The following is a 16465-nucleotide window of genomic DNA, read 5'->3' on the forward strand; positions in this document are numbered from 1 at the left end:
ATGAAGGATTGAGCTTGATACCCATGTATTGGCATTATTGAACTTGATCTAGCCCCAACATCGGAAATAGAAGTCATCTCTTTATATTGATTAAAAATATATTTCAATTTGCTTTGGATATTCCCAATCCTCGCATCGCAACTTATAGGATCAATTTTGGCATACATATACCATATCATTTGAAGCTTCATTCGTGGATCAAGCATAGCTGCAATTGCAAGGATAGTGCTATAATCATTCCAATACTTATCAAACTTGACTTTCATTCTTTTGGCCAGTTCACAAATCACAAGATCACCATTGAATATATTTTCATCCAACAAGAGTCAAATTTTTGACACTTGAGAGAAATACAAATTTGAAGTGGGATAAGATGACCCAGACATCAACCTTGTTATAACATCAAATGGCCTCAAGAAGTTGCACATCTCCTCTCCTCTCCTTCACTTTTCATGTGTTGGGCAAGATGTGAAACTTGTATCATGATAAGATAAGCTGGTAAAAGCATGGCGATATTTTAATGCACTTTCAAGCATTGCAAAAGTTGAATTCCATCTAGTGGGCACATCCATTCGCAAGCCCATTAAATAATCAATTCCACTAACTTCTTCAACACATTGCTTGAAAGCAATCATCCTTGCCTCTAATCCTCTCACATACTTAATGCTATCCCTAATCTTGTTTAAAGTGGTACTTGTTACTTTCAAACCCTCTTGAACTATCAGGTTTAGGATATGGGCACAGCACCTTATATGAAAAAACTCTCTTTCACAAATCAAGCTTGCACTGTCTTGCAAAGCTAGCCTCTCTTTCAATTTCTCCTGCATATTATCATTTGCAAAGGCATTGTCTAAAGTGATAGAAAATACTTTCTTATTGATCCCCCACTTCACCAAACAATCATACACTTTTCTAGCCAATTCTACTTCAAAATGTGGGGGTTCTATGTGACAAAAAGAAAGTATTTTACTATTTAACATTCAATTTTCATCAACAAAATGAGCAATCAAACATAAATACCCTTCAAAAGTTACAGCTGTCTAACAATCAAATGTCAAGGAAATTCTTCCAACATTATTTAACAATTTTTGTTTAAGGCTTCTTTGTGTCCATGATATACTTTCATGACATCACTTACTACTGTTTTTTCTAGTAATGCACTTCACACTAGGATTCAAGGTAGTAGAATAATGCCTAAACCATTTATATTCAACAATAGAATAAGGCAAATCATGTTCAATTATCATCATAGACAAAGAATTCCGCGCCTCCTTTTCATCAAGTTTCCTAGACCTCAACTTTCCTTCTTTATCCATCAATATTAACCCAACATCGTGATACTTAACTAGTTGAGGACAATTCTTAGCATGTCATGCTAGATGAGACGTGCCATTAGCTCCAGATCCTGCTAGATCTTTATTACAACCATCACATCTAGCCTTTGTTTTTCCATCAATTATAACTTTAGAAAAAGACTTCCAAACATCAGACGTGCAAGTTTTGACTCTTTTACTTACAAAAAGCTTCCCTTCTTATTCAGAAGCTATTCTTTTACTAGCACAAACAAATTTTTCCTTCTTATTCTGGGATGCAGACACAATCACAACATTATCCACTTTACTAGCGTGCAAATTATCATCCACCTTACTACCACTAGCGGCCACATTTCTATTACTAGCAGAACCCCCAATTTCAATATGTTTCTTTTGACTAGAAGACATTGTTTACTGCATATAATGGGACATATAGGATAATTAAATAAAATCAATTAGCCACCATTAGCTCACTAAACAAGTTAAAGAGAGAGCATGAAAAGAAAACATTTCATTCAAATTTTTGTCATCAATCTAATCACAGCTTAAGCTCAGCAAACAATTACAATTTCCATGCCAGTAATCAATTTATATAAAACATAATTGTTACCAATCCACATTTTTTCTGGTAATCAAACATCAAATTATAACTTGGTTGGAAAAGTCAAGTCACTGCAACTTAAATTAAAGCATATGTAAGGATTAAAATTTCTAATCCACCAAGGACACTAAATGCAGCAAGAATCAGTGAATCACATACCGATCAACCAAAAATTTTTATGTTGTTTGTATCCTATCGAGAATCACAGATCGATCAATCCATGAGATGAAAACAAAAAAAGAACTTAAAAAATTAGATGAAGAAAGCTCACTTGTGCTCCCAGGTATAGCTAGCAGTGATGCGAGGGAGATATGCCTAAAAGAGTATAGAGCCAAAACTAGAAGGAAAAGAGGGCAATGGCGAGGCAAGGAGATCTGAGATTTGCGACAGTGTGATGCAAGGAAAACTGCGATCTGGACAGGCCCAAAGAAGAGGAGAGTCACTGAACTCACTGGAGAGGCTGAGACGAGTCTTTTGAGATGAGAGGAGAGTCACAGAGTCACAATCGACAGATCTGCATTATCTTCGAGTGTCTGAGTCACAGTGAGAGGCTTGGCGATGGTGGCTTTAGCTGTCTCGGTCGTCTATGTCTCTTGTTCTTCTGAGTTACTCAATCTAAGCCATCGAGGGTCTGCATCGTGCTGTTGTCTATAGTCTCTCGTTCATCTCTACAAGGTGCTTGCTTTGCTTCAGTGCTTCTGGCTAGTCGTGTGTGCTTCTCACTTCTCAAGTTCTCTTTTTTTTTCCCCATGAGTGTGACTAAGGTCTGAGGCTCTGAGCACTGAGTCTTGAGTAGTGAGCTGACTGACTGTATGTGTCTGACTAAAAGCAACTAAAAAAAATAGATGGTAATGCGGGTATTTGGACTTGGCCTGAATTTTGTTGGGCTTATTCGGGTAGCCTGAATAAGCTCGAACATTAAAAAAATATTTTTTTTATTCGGGCTCGATCCTAAAATTTTTGGGGGGGTTCGGGTTGGCCCGTCATGCTTGGTCCAAATTATCAACTCTATATGGTATGCTCTTTTCTATCAGGGTAAGGTTTTAAAGTAATATCTTTTATTCTTTTCATTATATATGGTAAACCTTTTATTACCATGTTAAGGATTTGTAAAATTAACTTTTATTCTTTTCTACCATGTGGGCATATTAAAAGTTGAGTTCTGGGTTAATTATCATGTTTAGTGGAGAAAATTGGTTTGAAAATTTAGAGTATTACACCTTCTGTAACTTTCACGTGAGTCTTCTAGCGCGGTTACTACTGTTACGCAATGCTATCGGTCCCTCCCAATGCCAACTGGCACCTCCACATGTCCTGCTTGGTCATATGTTGCATCCACTCTAGTGGCTTCGTCATCAGCTTGATATATAGTCATGATAACGAAATTCAGTTTTTACCTGTATTGTAAATTAATTAGTATCCAAACATCAGTTCCATAATTATGAAATCTCCCCATGAATGTGAAAAGCATGACAACCATCTATGTGGGCTACGCTATTATAGCATTGACACACACATATACATTCCCTCCTATCCTAAATAACATGGAGAAAAATTTATATCAAGTAGAACTTTTAAATAAAAAATTATTGAAGAACTCCTTGCCTTATTGTCAACCAATAGATGGCGTTTATGTCTCATACTAAGATGGTATTTAACTATAATAATTATGTGTTTATGTCCTGTGGTTGCTTTCTACATGAACACACATAGTTAATTATTATACCTAGTAATGTCTACGTTAGAGTGATTTGTGTTTCCTCTCTCTTTGAAATAGCTCGTGTAATATGGAAACTACCTGACAAGATTTTATCTTATACATATACTTACTGTGCGTTCAAACCGAAAATAGCTTACTAAGTTTATATTGTCTACTATCATCAGCAGCGGCTATGAGCTATACACTCATTGGTAATTAATTTCTGTCATGCTTTTGTATACAGAACAAAATTAAGGGGGGGTTATTGGATGGTGAGTAGATATATTTGGTCATGCAAAGACTCAATTGTTCAAACCGATGGTCTTTTTATATGAAGATATAATGAATTTAATCCCTCAGGTTTCTGTTATAAGACAACTCTAACTATCTCAACCTAATTAGGAAGAGGTAAGTTATGAAATTTGTCTGAAAAATAAATTTTTAATTTTATCTCTATTTAAAAATAAAAAAATTCAAATTTATATTATATTGTTAATGAGTTTAAATAGGAGTAATATTAAAAAAATACAATTAATATCTCATCAAGTGTCTCATATTAAGAATTAAAAAATATGTTACCCCTCTATAGTGTAAAAAGCCTTTTTTACTCCTCTATAAATCACTTTGTTTATTTATTTTTTGCCAATGGTCTTATTAATTATGTTGTAGAAATAAATTAATAATAATTAAAATAAATTGATTCTAATTGGAAAACAATATTAACAAGTATAGTAATAATGTTTTAACAATTTTTAAACTATTTTAATTATTGTTTTTTAATTCTTGTGAAATAGTTAAAAGTGTATTTGAAAGGTAAAAGGGAGTTGATCACCACCATTACCTACCTCACTAAAATTAATTAAAGAAAAAAAGTTAAAACAATTAAACTCATTAAATTGTTATAAATTGTGGTTGTTTTCAAGATATGCCCCAATTAAATGGGTAAACTTCTACAATTAATTCAATAATCCTTAATTAACTTCAATAATCTCTCTAGGTGTTGGTGATGAAATTAGCATATTTATTAAAGGGCATGAGTGGTTTATCAAAAAAAAAAAAAAGGGCATGAGTGAAAACAAGACTAGTAATTTAATTTTTCATACATTGAGATTAATGATTCATAATTTGGACCATTACAATTCTCTCTCAAGCTAAGTGCAGCATATTTTTTAATGAAAAGAGACACATTAATTAAAAAAAATTACACGAAGTACTTCAATACAAAAGATCTTTTCGTCTCATCAACCACCACACCTCTACAGTAAGGTGGGATGTTGTCAACCAATAGATGGTGAAAATCAAAAGATTTATTAGGGTTGAGGGTTATATATATATATATTTTAAATATTAGTTATTATTTGATAATGTACTTTCTCAATTGAATCATTTGGGAAGCAACTTATAACTAACACCAATTGATTTTAGTGTCATCGGACCACAGATATGCTGGAAATATTTAAGTTATAACAAAGATACACAATTATAATATCTAAATGTTTTCATAAACATAACAGTATCGTATTAGTATGACACTACTGGTATATTTTGACAAAATCTCCGTTTAGAATTCTTAGTACATACTAACTGCATGAAATCAGTGAGTTAAATTTAACTATATTCAGTCAAAAAAAAAAATTAACCATATAAAACTCACTGATTTCATGCAGTTATTATGAATGACAACGGTCCTTCTTATAAACCTTATCCAATTTGTAACTGATAAAAAAATCCAAATGCAGGATGGAAGAACATGGACACAAGTTTTACAGTTTTCTGAAATATAACAAGGCATTATGAAGATAGTGACACCGTTTTTCACTACTCTCTCTCTCTCTCTGTCTGGGGATTATATTTTTTGAGCGCTGAAGGTGTCACTACATAATAATCCGCTTATAATAATTGTTATGATCATATTTCTATACCCATCGCCACGAACTTGGTTCCTTCTTCTTCTCTTCTCTTCTGCTGCCGCTGATACTGATATTGATTATGATTGTTAGAATGATCATGTGTAAGAGGATTTGAGTAGATGTGGGAAGTACGATGATGATGATGTTGATGAAGCCTCGTTGATCTCTCGACCATGACGTCCTTCTCTCTCTGATCTCTGATCATTTGATCAAGCCCCTCTTCCTTCTTCAAGTATGATCTTGACCCTTTTCCCGATCAAAATCCTATACTCTGTTCACTCTTCAACATCTCTTGTCACCCGTTCACTGCTAGAAATGGAAGCATCACAGGCCACAATAGCAATCTGCGTTGCGGTAGCGATTCAAGCTCTGGTATGGGCGTGGAAGATGGTGAACTGGCTGTGGCTGAGGCCGAAGAAGCTGGAGAGGCTAATTAGACAAACATGATACTACACACTTAAACCTCATTTGTAAGGAGAGGCATAAGGTTGTCCATAATGTGGATTATGTGAAATTTCATTATGTTGTATATTAATGCAAACCCACACCGTTTGTCAGTGACCCAACCACAGGACTAATTGGAGTTATCTTTAAAACTAATTTTTTTAAAAAAATATTTAAATAAAAAAATCTCAAGGATAAGTCATTCAATTTTTTGTGAGAGCAACAAATTGTCAGTGACAGCAATTATTTGGATAACTCCAACTAGTCGTGTGGTTGGGTTAATTAAGACGTCTTAAAATTTGACACTGGGGTTGCAAGTAAAAACCGCATTCTATCCAATAATCTTGCTAACTGAGATGCTTTATCCAAATTGTAACATCTTTTCCTGCTCTATATCTTAATGCAGCTGAAAACGACTAAGCTAAGGTCCTAGTCTTTACAGCTAAGGGACAAAAATATTAACAAATCAAGCTTAAAGAACTTCAATAAGAGCCTGACTAAGATTATTTATGCATGTAGGCAATTGTGGTGAACAACTTAAATATTATCAACATAACAGTATCGTATTAGTATGACACTACTGTTATATTTTAAGGTAAACTGAAGCTAGGGTTTTTTTTCAAACTGTGTCTATTGTTAGCTGTAAAGACACATTCATTAAAACAATTAATGTGTATTAATATATATCTACGTTAGAGTGATTGAAAACTTATATAGCCGACAAAACTTTTAACCTAATGATGATAATATAAGTTTTTTTTTTTGGACAAAGATGATAATATAAGTTAATGATAACAATTTGTAAGGTTTTCAAAAAAAATTTATAGTAATTTCACATAATCCACATTATTAGTTAAAGTTGAGGTCAATATAAGGGCATTAATGAAACTTAAACTTCATTTTCCCTCTAACAATTCTCAACAATTGACAATTTCCATCTACCGCAAATAATTAAGTTACAGATTAAGTGAGTTACACCGTCTATTGGTTGGCTTGATGATATTTAAAATGGTATCATTTCACTTAACATAGTAAATGACAGCGGTTCAATATTAATGAAAGAAGATGAATCCAAATAAATGTTAGAGATTTTCTTGAGAAAATTGGACGAATTATATACTGAACACACACACTATTAGACTCTATATACTATATCAGAGTTCTCAAAGTTCTCTTTCACATTTATATGTAAATAAATATCCATATAATTTACTTGTCTTGTAGATGAAAGGTCATTGATGAGCATTCCCATATTACACGAGCTATTTCAAAGAGAGAGCTCATTGAGTACAGACCTTCCCACAATTCCTTTACTCGTGACTCAACAGAGCACTCATCATTTTACAGAAGGTTCTAAATTGGGAGAAGGTGGATTTGGTCCTGTTTATAAGGTGCGGACATATTAAATCTGAAAGTTATGGTTATTTAATGGTTTAGTTATTTTGTTTTTCTTCAGAGAAAATAACATTTAAGGACCCTACTAGAACATTGATTACAATTAAGGATAATAAATTTTGAAAATTAAAAAGATACCAAGATCCTTTGATGGAATCAAATGTTGAAATGAAACTTACATTAAATTAAACTTTCCCCTTTCTTATTTCAAATAATTTAGATAATGTTAAAGGGCACTAAAAAGAATTAAGTTAAAATTTAGATAAAGATCTAAAATTAATGGAACAACATAATTTAATTTTATGACGGGTCAACGATGAGGGATTAATATAGAGATGAGAATTTACAAAGATGGTACAGAAGTTAAAATATTAAATAATTTATGTTGGTATTGACTCTCATCCATGTGTAGAGGTCAAGTAACACTAGAGATCTTAAATTTATTTATTGTGCTATTTATTCCCTCAACTTTTGAATTCATAGCAACCTCCCCCTGACATTAAGTAGAAAGCATCTGTTACTTTATGGTGGTGGGGCTCACTGGTTCAAATGGCACTCATTTTTACCTGACATGTGGTGGGCCCCTATCATTTAAGTGATAAATCATGTGTTTTCTTACTACAAAAAAAATTGACTTTTAGTGGCCACAAAAGTCACTGCTGAAAGCTGAAAAGTTGTCACTGAAAGTTTTTAGCAGTGAAAAAAATCGCCGCGATGTCATTGCAAGAGTTGTTGTCACTGATTCTATCTGCGGCGGCAATAAAAGTTGCCACTGAAAGTTGAAAATCAACGATGACAAATGTCGTCGTAGAAAAGAAAATTTGCCACCGCAAAAATCACATATCAGCGGCGACTATTTAGTCATCACTGAATATTAAGTATCAATGTCGCCATAGAAACTACCAATCAGTAGCAACTTTTTTGTTGCCATTAAAAAGTAATGTTAGTTTTACCTACCCTGTGGCACCACGTCACCTCTCCATGTGGCGCCACATTACCACACATGTCGCCATGTCACCCCCACGCCATGTGGTGCTATGTCACCTCTATGTGTAGCCCCCACCTCACGTCACGTGTCATCATGTCATCAATTTATATTTTTATTTTTCAAGTTACCTCCTCCAAGGTTTGAATCCATGATCTCCTCCTTTTGTGTCCCACCATTTTTCCCCTGAGTTGGAATGAACCTTGTCACCGTAGAAACTGCCAATCAACAGCGACTTTTTTGTTGTCATTAAAAAGTAATATTAGTTTTACCCACCCCGTGGCCCACGTCACCTCTCCATGTGGCGCCACATTACCACACCTGTTACCATGTCACCCCCACGCCACATGGTGCTATGTCACCTCCATGTGTAGCCCCTACCTCACGTCACGTGTCATCATGTCATCAATTTATATTTTCATTTTTCAAGTTACCTCCTCCAAGGTTTGAATCCATGACCTCCTTCTTTTGTGTCCCACCATTTTGCCACTGAGTTGGAATGAACCTGCAGTCTATTATTACATAATTAAATACATACATACATACATACATATATTATTAAACTATACAAACACACACATATTAAATATTAAATATTATAAAATATCATCACTATCATTAAATACTTCTATTTAATTCTTTTAATTTATTAAAATTGTAAATTATATTATTTATTTTGTCTAAAGTAAACTTTAAATATAGGTCGTACAATATTATTTGTATTATTTATTTTAACTTTTTCTACTTCTTGAGGTTATTATATTATTTATTTTAATATTCATATTTATAATTATAATATAAAAAATATCTAAGAATAAATAGTAAAAATATAGATGATTATACATTAGTTCATAATTATTTATTTTTCTAGCTAGCTAATTTTATTTAAAATTTTATTTTTACTTTTAATTAACAATAACTCTTAAGTAATGTAATTGGCTTGTTTTTACATTACACTTTACTTTTTTAATTAGTTTTCATTGTTAAATTATAATTTTATAAGAAAATTATACACTATATTATCTAATTTTTTTTAATATTTATCTTGCAAGATAGCATCAGAAAAAAAAAAATCATATCGCATCACATACATAGATATATTTTGTATATTGTAAAAGTGAAAAATGAAATTTTAGTTATCTCATTTTTCTTCTTTTCATCTTTCTTTTTCCTATCATTAGTGATCAAATTAGGAATATCTAAACTAGTATCAAGCTCTAAAGTTACTAGTATTAAATGAAGAATTTGAATTGAAAAATTATATTAGATGAAATATCATTCAATGAATGAATAAATTTAACTATCACATGGCTAATTATTATAAATAAGTAGTGTTATTATTTAAAATATTAATTTAATCATAAAATATTTTAAAAATAGAGACTCAGTACCACATTATATGCATTCCAAATTAAAAAAAAATCAAACATTAAATTTTTAAATGAATTTATCACTTCACATAGGGATACCCATTGGTCAATTCAGTTAGATTTGATGTTAATTGACCAAAATCAATTAACTAAACTAGCCTAAATAATTGGATTGAATCAAACCAAACATTACTTAATAACAAAAATTGACATAAAATAATATGGTTTGATTTAATTCTTTACTCTGGCTCATTAGCATTAAATAATACCTTAACCTTATCTTAAAATGATTTTATTATTTTAAGTTACAATTTAACCATAAAATATATTAAATGAAAACTCATTATGTTATTTTATATATTTATTATAAAAATAAAATAATATAACAAAATCTCATTATGTTATTTTATATATTCATTATAAAATTACAATAATACAACAAAATTAATGTCTTAAAAAGTTAAATATTAGATTAAACAAAAATAAAAAATTAGGATGAAAATATAAAATCAAACTTTCAGTGGTAACTTATATGTCGCCGCTGAAACTTATAACATATTTATTATAACATAATTTTTATGAAATTATAACATATTTTAAAATATGTTGACAATCAATGGCGACTCTAAAAAATCGCTGTTGATTGTTAACTTTTAACGGTGACAAAAACTTAGACCTTCAGCAGTGACATGCACTTGTCACAGCTAAAAGTATGACAATCAACGGCGACTATAAATTGTTGCCACAGAAAGTCAGCCTTTTTATTGTCATCACAGAAAGTCAAACTTTCAACAGTGATTTTTTAGAGTCACCGCTAAAAGTTGTTGTTGAAAGTCAGTTTTTTTTTTGTAATATATTAGCAGTTATTTAAAAATATTTTCTTATTGAATGTAAAACATTTAAAAAACAAAAATCATAACTAGGGCTATTAAGAGATATAGTCAAACTATTGAGTTTCTGACCTACATTATAAAGATAGGGACACCGTTTTTCACCACAGAAACAATTGGGGTTGACGTGAAAAGTGGATAAGCAACTTATGACTAACACCATCTATTGATTTTAACTACATCTATTGGTGAGATCTCGCATGTGTTTCATTTGTTGTATTCAATTGAAAAAAATACATTTTAAATATTAAAAGACTCACCTAAATATATATATATATATATATATGACTAACGCCATCTATTGGTTGACAATAAGGCAAGGAGTTCTTCAAATCTTTTGTAAGGCATATTTATAATAATTATGTTGATCTTTAATTTGGTACCCACTCAAGACATAATTTTTTATATCAAATTATTTTCAGCATGAGACAACCATCTATTCTCAAGCGAGCAAAACCAAAACCGTGGGAGTTAAAAGTGAGGCAAGGCTGAAAAAGTTGGTCCATTATGAGATAGGTTTGTTGGTTCATAGGATTTGGGAAGCAAAGAAGATAATGGAAGTGAGTAGAGAGCAAAGTAAAGTGAAGTTCGGTTAGGTGATAGAAAATCCAGTAAGTGAGGAAAGGCGTAGGACACATGATAAAGTACTTGGGGGCTGCAAATAAATAGAAGAGGGAAGGCACCTGAGAATAGATGGTTAAGTGGGTTGGAGATGAAGCGATGCATCACCAAAAGGGTGAAGAACAATAACTTTGCCACTGATATGAGCCAATGAGAGTGATAAGGAAATCTCGAAAAAGAAGAGTGCAGCTTGAGTGAAGGCTTAGAGAAAGAAGAGCCGACCTGGGTACAGGTAATGAAAGCAAATAATGGTTACAAAATGGGATTAATTGGTTTTGGGAAGAAGAGGACCAATAAGGGAGTAGGAGGGGTTAGGAGAAAGATAAATACGGCAAGTAAAGGATCCAAAAGTTAGAGTAAGCCTAATGTAAAAACAAAGTAGAGTGTTGATAAGGGGTGAAATTAGATTGAAAGAGGGAACTGATCGGAAAAAAAGTTAGGTTGATAGATGAACAATCAAGAAAGAAGCAAAGCAAATGCTCTTCTCTTTTTTAGAGAGAAGGGAGAGGTTACGTTGTTCTCTCTCTAGGAGGTAAGTATTGATTGTTGTTCGTGTTGACCAATCATTCTCAGTATAATATTAATATTGAGCTGAGCCCATTATCTACATAAAAAAAAAATAGTAAGATTCATAATATACTAATTTGAACTACACTAACTTGCTCCAAATTCCTCTCACGGTCTCACTTTTTGTTTTCTCCTTTTCTTATTCTAAAGTCTAAAAACATTGACAAATATCAGTATCAAGATCTTGTATAGTTTTGGACCATCAAGGCGACATCTTTAAGCCTTATTAAAATCTTATTGATAATATATATATATATATATATATATATTTAAGTTTTATTGGTTTTTCACATTAATCATTAATATTATTAGTCTTAATTATATCATTTTTATGTATTGCCACCTCATATCAATATTAATATTCACATTTTATCCCAATATATAAGATGAAGTAGGAGCACTTTGCCAACACTAATTTTCATCTCACTATTGAATTAATTTAGTATTTTATTAGAATCACTATATTATAAAATTTTATTATATGATTTTGTAAAAAAAGAAGAGTGGATTTTTTTTGAAGAGGTAATTACACATGCTAGGCTTTACTAATAACTTCACTTGAGGTCTCAAAACTTCTTCACACGGCCCTGAATACCAGCATCTCTATTAACATCATTAGTATTTCACGTCAAATAATTTAATATAGTTAGTGCCACATCATCTTTCTAGCAACATTTAAGAGTAGATGGACTAAATTTGCATAGAAAAAATTAGAAGGACTTGAACATCAAAAAAACTACAAGGACCAATGATAAAACATTTTTTTTTTCATTTTTAATTCTTTTTCTTGGTAATGGTGGGATCCTAATATCTTTGTAGAATTGTGGGCATATGACAAAGAGACGATCTATCGAAGTCTTCATTATAGGCACTCATTATGAATATGCATGAGTACTTTATTTTATATATATATATATATATATATAGGGAGAGAGAGCAAATAAATTCTTAGGTAAAGTCAGAGCACCACCTCATTTATGCACTGACCTACTAGAGTATGACATAGCAGGCAATTACTTGACATTTATATTTCTCTTATTCATCCTCTTTCTTCCAAGTCAAACTAGTACTCCCTGAGGTTAATGGTGGCGAGGCAGAAATGAAGAAGGCAAGGGTCAACAGAGTAAAAACGATGCACATAACCATTTGGAGCATTATGATTCCCATGGCGGTGATGCAGGACATCATCATTGTCGCTGTGATTCATGGGAATCTTTGATTGGATATATTTGTGTATGATTGATTCGAAGTAGATCTTGAAAGAGTACAAAGTTGTGTGTGAAAATGGAAATAATGGCTGTCACGCCCTAGTCGTGACATCCCTGAAGAGAGAAAGGTTAATACAAGTAGAAAAATAGAAATCATCACTAAAATTTTTAAAAAAACCTTAAAAAATCATATAATGGTAAAAGGTGGCCTGTGAAAAAGGTTCGAAAGTTAATTGTGTGTGGGAAAGGTGTTAATCACCCACGATATCCGTTTATGAGAACGGTTACTTTAAGTTGATTATATAAAATTAATTAACCTTTTAATAATATCTTAATTACCTCTTATGGTCACATGCCAAAATAAAAATGAAGAAATAAATGACAAATTAATGAAAACAAATTATTTATTTATATAGAAGGACTTGATCTAGGATCAATATCTAAGACATACATATCCTATGATAGGAATCAAAATCCATGCAGTTCAATAACTATTAATTAAGTTTTTAATTCTTTTAATTAATTTGTTTTATGAAAAGAATGCTATTTTGGATTATATTGTTATACTTATTTTTTAAAATAAAAATTTTTTCCATGGAAATACCTTTAGGTAAGAGGAAAATAACTAGTCTAGAACCTACAGTGACCTAGTATCACTTGCAGTCTACTGGTTGACACTCTAAGTATACATGGTGATTTAGTATCACTTATGACAAACTCTAAAGAAATTTTCAAATTAAAGGGATTTTAGAGAGACCTTGCAAGACAATAATTTGATTATATTAGAAAATTTTAATAAGAAATTTAATACCAGCGATGACTAGATATCATTCACAATATCTTGATCAATATTTTTAGGGATACATAGTGATTTAATATCACTCATAACATAGCCTGAAATATGCTAAAAATTTTGTTCCTTTTTGTTAAATATTGCACAGAGAGAATTTTCTTGACACAATTGCAATAATTTAGTATCACTCACATTATGTATCAAATATTCATAGTGATTTAGTATCACTCATGAAAAATTTAAAAAACATAAATATTTTTATATATAATTATATTTATTTGTTTTTCACAGATAAGTGATAATGAGATTGCTACTAAAACAAATAGAGCATGATTTGATTTCACTCATGCTACATTAAATAGCAAATCATGCTACATTAAATAGCGCCTTATGTGCCCTCGACAAGTAGAAATAAGATTCAAATGAAAGGCTAAATGTATTTTAACGAATCCGATGTTTGCTCAAGTATACAACTGAACATGTATCACATGGGCTAAAATGAGAAGGCACAGAACCTGAAAACATCTAAACTTTAGCGACATGATCATCACATACGTATAGCCAACAAGAGGGACAAGCAAATGGGGAAGTGAAGCCATGATGATATTTTTATTTTTTAATTTTATTAGGCTTTTTATTTATTTTTAATTTACATTTAAAAGCTCAGACAAAATAGAATGGCTGAGAGATGATTGGGGATGAAGGAATGCTGATCGGCGGAGGCGCCAGAATATCAAAACTATAAAAAAGAGCTGATGAAAAAAAAATTAAAATGGTTAAAATAATATAGCTTAAATAAGAGAAATATAAATGCCAAAAAATGCTAATCGATTCCTCTGGCTGATCAGTGCGTAGATAAGATAATGTTCTGAGTCTACCTAAAAATTCCTCCTAGTTTGTGATTTTATTTCCTCAATTGGAGTTAAAAATTGGGGTTGTAAATACTCTGAAAAGATTTCATAAATCAACTCTTCATTTTCCAGTAATAATTAAATTATTGAATTGGAGTTGTAAATTATACTTTGAACACATTTGTAATTATTGGTATTCTATTTCATTTATTACAACAATTAATTAATTATTTTAATTTTCAATATGCATATATTTAGCATTGACATAATCTCAAATTGTACGTTCCCCAGAAATAAATCGCAAATGTTGCATAATTTGTTCCCCCCCCCCCCCCGGCGGGGGACGCTAGTAGTATTCTGGATCCAAGTAACCAACACTCCCCCTTTGACTAATGTGCTTACGTGAGACTTGGACATCCCTGTGGGTCCTATTTTGGACAATCCAAAATCAGAAACCTTAGCCACCTATTTCTCATCTATTAAGGTATTTGTGGATTTCACATCACGGTTAATGATATTGCGGTCGGCACCAGTATGAAGATAATGCAGTCCACGTGCGGCACCAAGGCACATCCCCAACCTTTGCTTCCAGGAGAGTGGAGGGTTACCTGAATCATAAAAATGGTCACAGAGGGTCCCATGAGCCATGAACTCGTAGACCAGGATCAACTCGTTGCCATCGTTGCAGTAACCAATGAGAGACACTAATTAAATGATTTTGATGAAGTTGAGAGAGCATTTCAATCTCAGTTTGAAACTTATGCAACCCTTGTTGGGAACCTTGTTTGAGTCGTTTGATTGACACAGGGAACGTACCGTCATCAATGTAGCCTTTATAGACATTACCAAACCCTCCAACACCCACAACGAAAATATCGTCAAAATCACTCGTGGCTGCTTTTATCTCATCTATTGAAAAGTAGTGACACAATTTGGACGGCAATGATGAACCATGAGATTTGTTCTTTTCGACAATTCTACTGTTTTTTTTTCCCCACCATGAACTTCCTTCATTGACCAGGTCTCTAATCAAACGCCAGAAAATCATCAAAACAATAAGAGACAGCACAACGGTAAAAACCCAGAAAAAAGTAATTTAATTCAAAATTCATGACAAGATATATTAAATATATTTTTATATATTTTGGGGTAAATTTGTCAAGGAAAACTGAAGGTTTAGTGGCAAGTATTATTGATATTGTAATAACTCAAAAATTTTAAGTAAATTTATATTTGTCTTAATGTATTTTAATTATAATTATATTAATTCTTGGACTATTACGGCAAAACGAAAAAGCTGGTACAGTGAAAGTCATGCAAGTAAAGTAACTCACACTAGATCCCAGGTTCGAATTGAAGGCCAAATGGGGTAGTTTATTTTTACTTTTTGCTCTTTAAAATTACCGAATTGCCCTTTCTTTAACTGAAGTATATTTCCTCCTGTTCTTCGATCATTCCAGACCTGTCAAGAAGAGAGAGTGCTCTAATGTTTTTTTTTTTTATTCCTTCGTTCTCTTCTGTACCATCACCTTCTTCGCTTTCGTTTTTTAACTGTCGCCAGCGTGAAGCTCGCCGCTATTTCGTCCATCTGCCGTTGATAGGGGATGAAGTTCGTTTGCCGCTGCTGTGTGACTGCTAAATTTCCTTGCGGGCTCACCGTGAACCACCTTGTTGAGGTGCAGATCGTGGGTCTGTTTCCTTGTGTGCCATTGGTTTGAGTGAAGATCTGAGTTGCTGAAGCTGGACGATTCTGCTCTTGAATTTTTCCTCGCCTGTTCAGTTGTTGTCTCGCCTACTTCTCTGCTTCCAACTGCACCG

At 32.3% G+C, this 16465-nt stretch overlaps 1 pseudogene; it reads right to left on the reverse strand.

The window, feature by feature from the left end:
* Window positions 1-14993: 14993 nt before the first annotated feature.
* LOC129285082 (receptor-like protein kinase FERONIA) lies at window positions 14994-15695 on the reverse strand (annotated as a pseudogene).
* Window positions 15696-16465: the final 770 nt, after the last annotated feature.

The sequence above is a fragment of the Prosopis cineraria genome, unplaced genomic scaffold (genome assembly GCF_029017545.1).
Source record: "Prosopis cineraria cultivar Desert tree isolate PC_DT_omini unplaced genomic scaffold, ASM2901754v1 PC1, whole genome shotgun sequence".
Lineage (NCBI taxonomy): Eukaryota > Viridiplantae > Streptophyta > Magnoliopsida > Fabales > Fabaceae > Prosopis > Prosopis cineraria.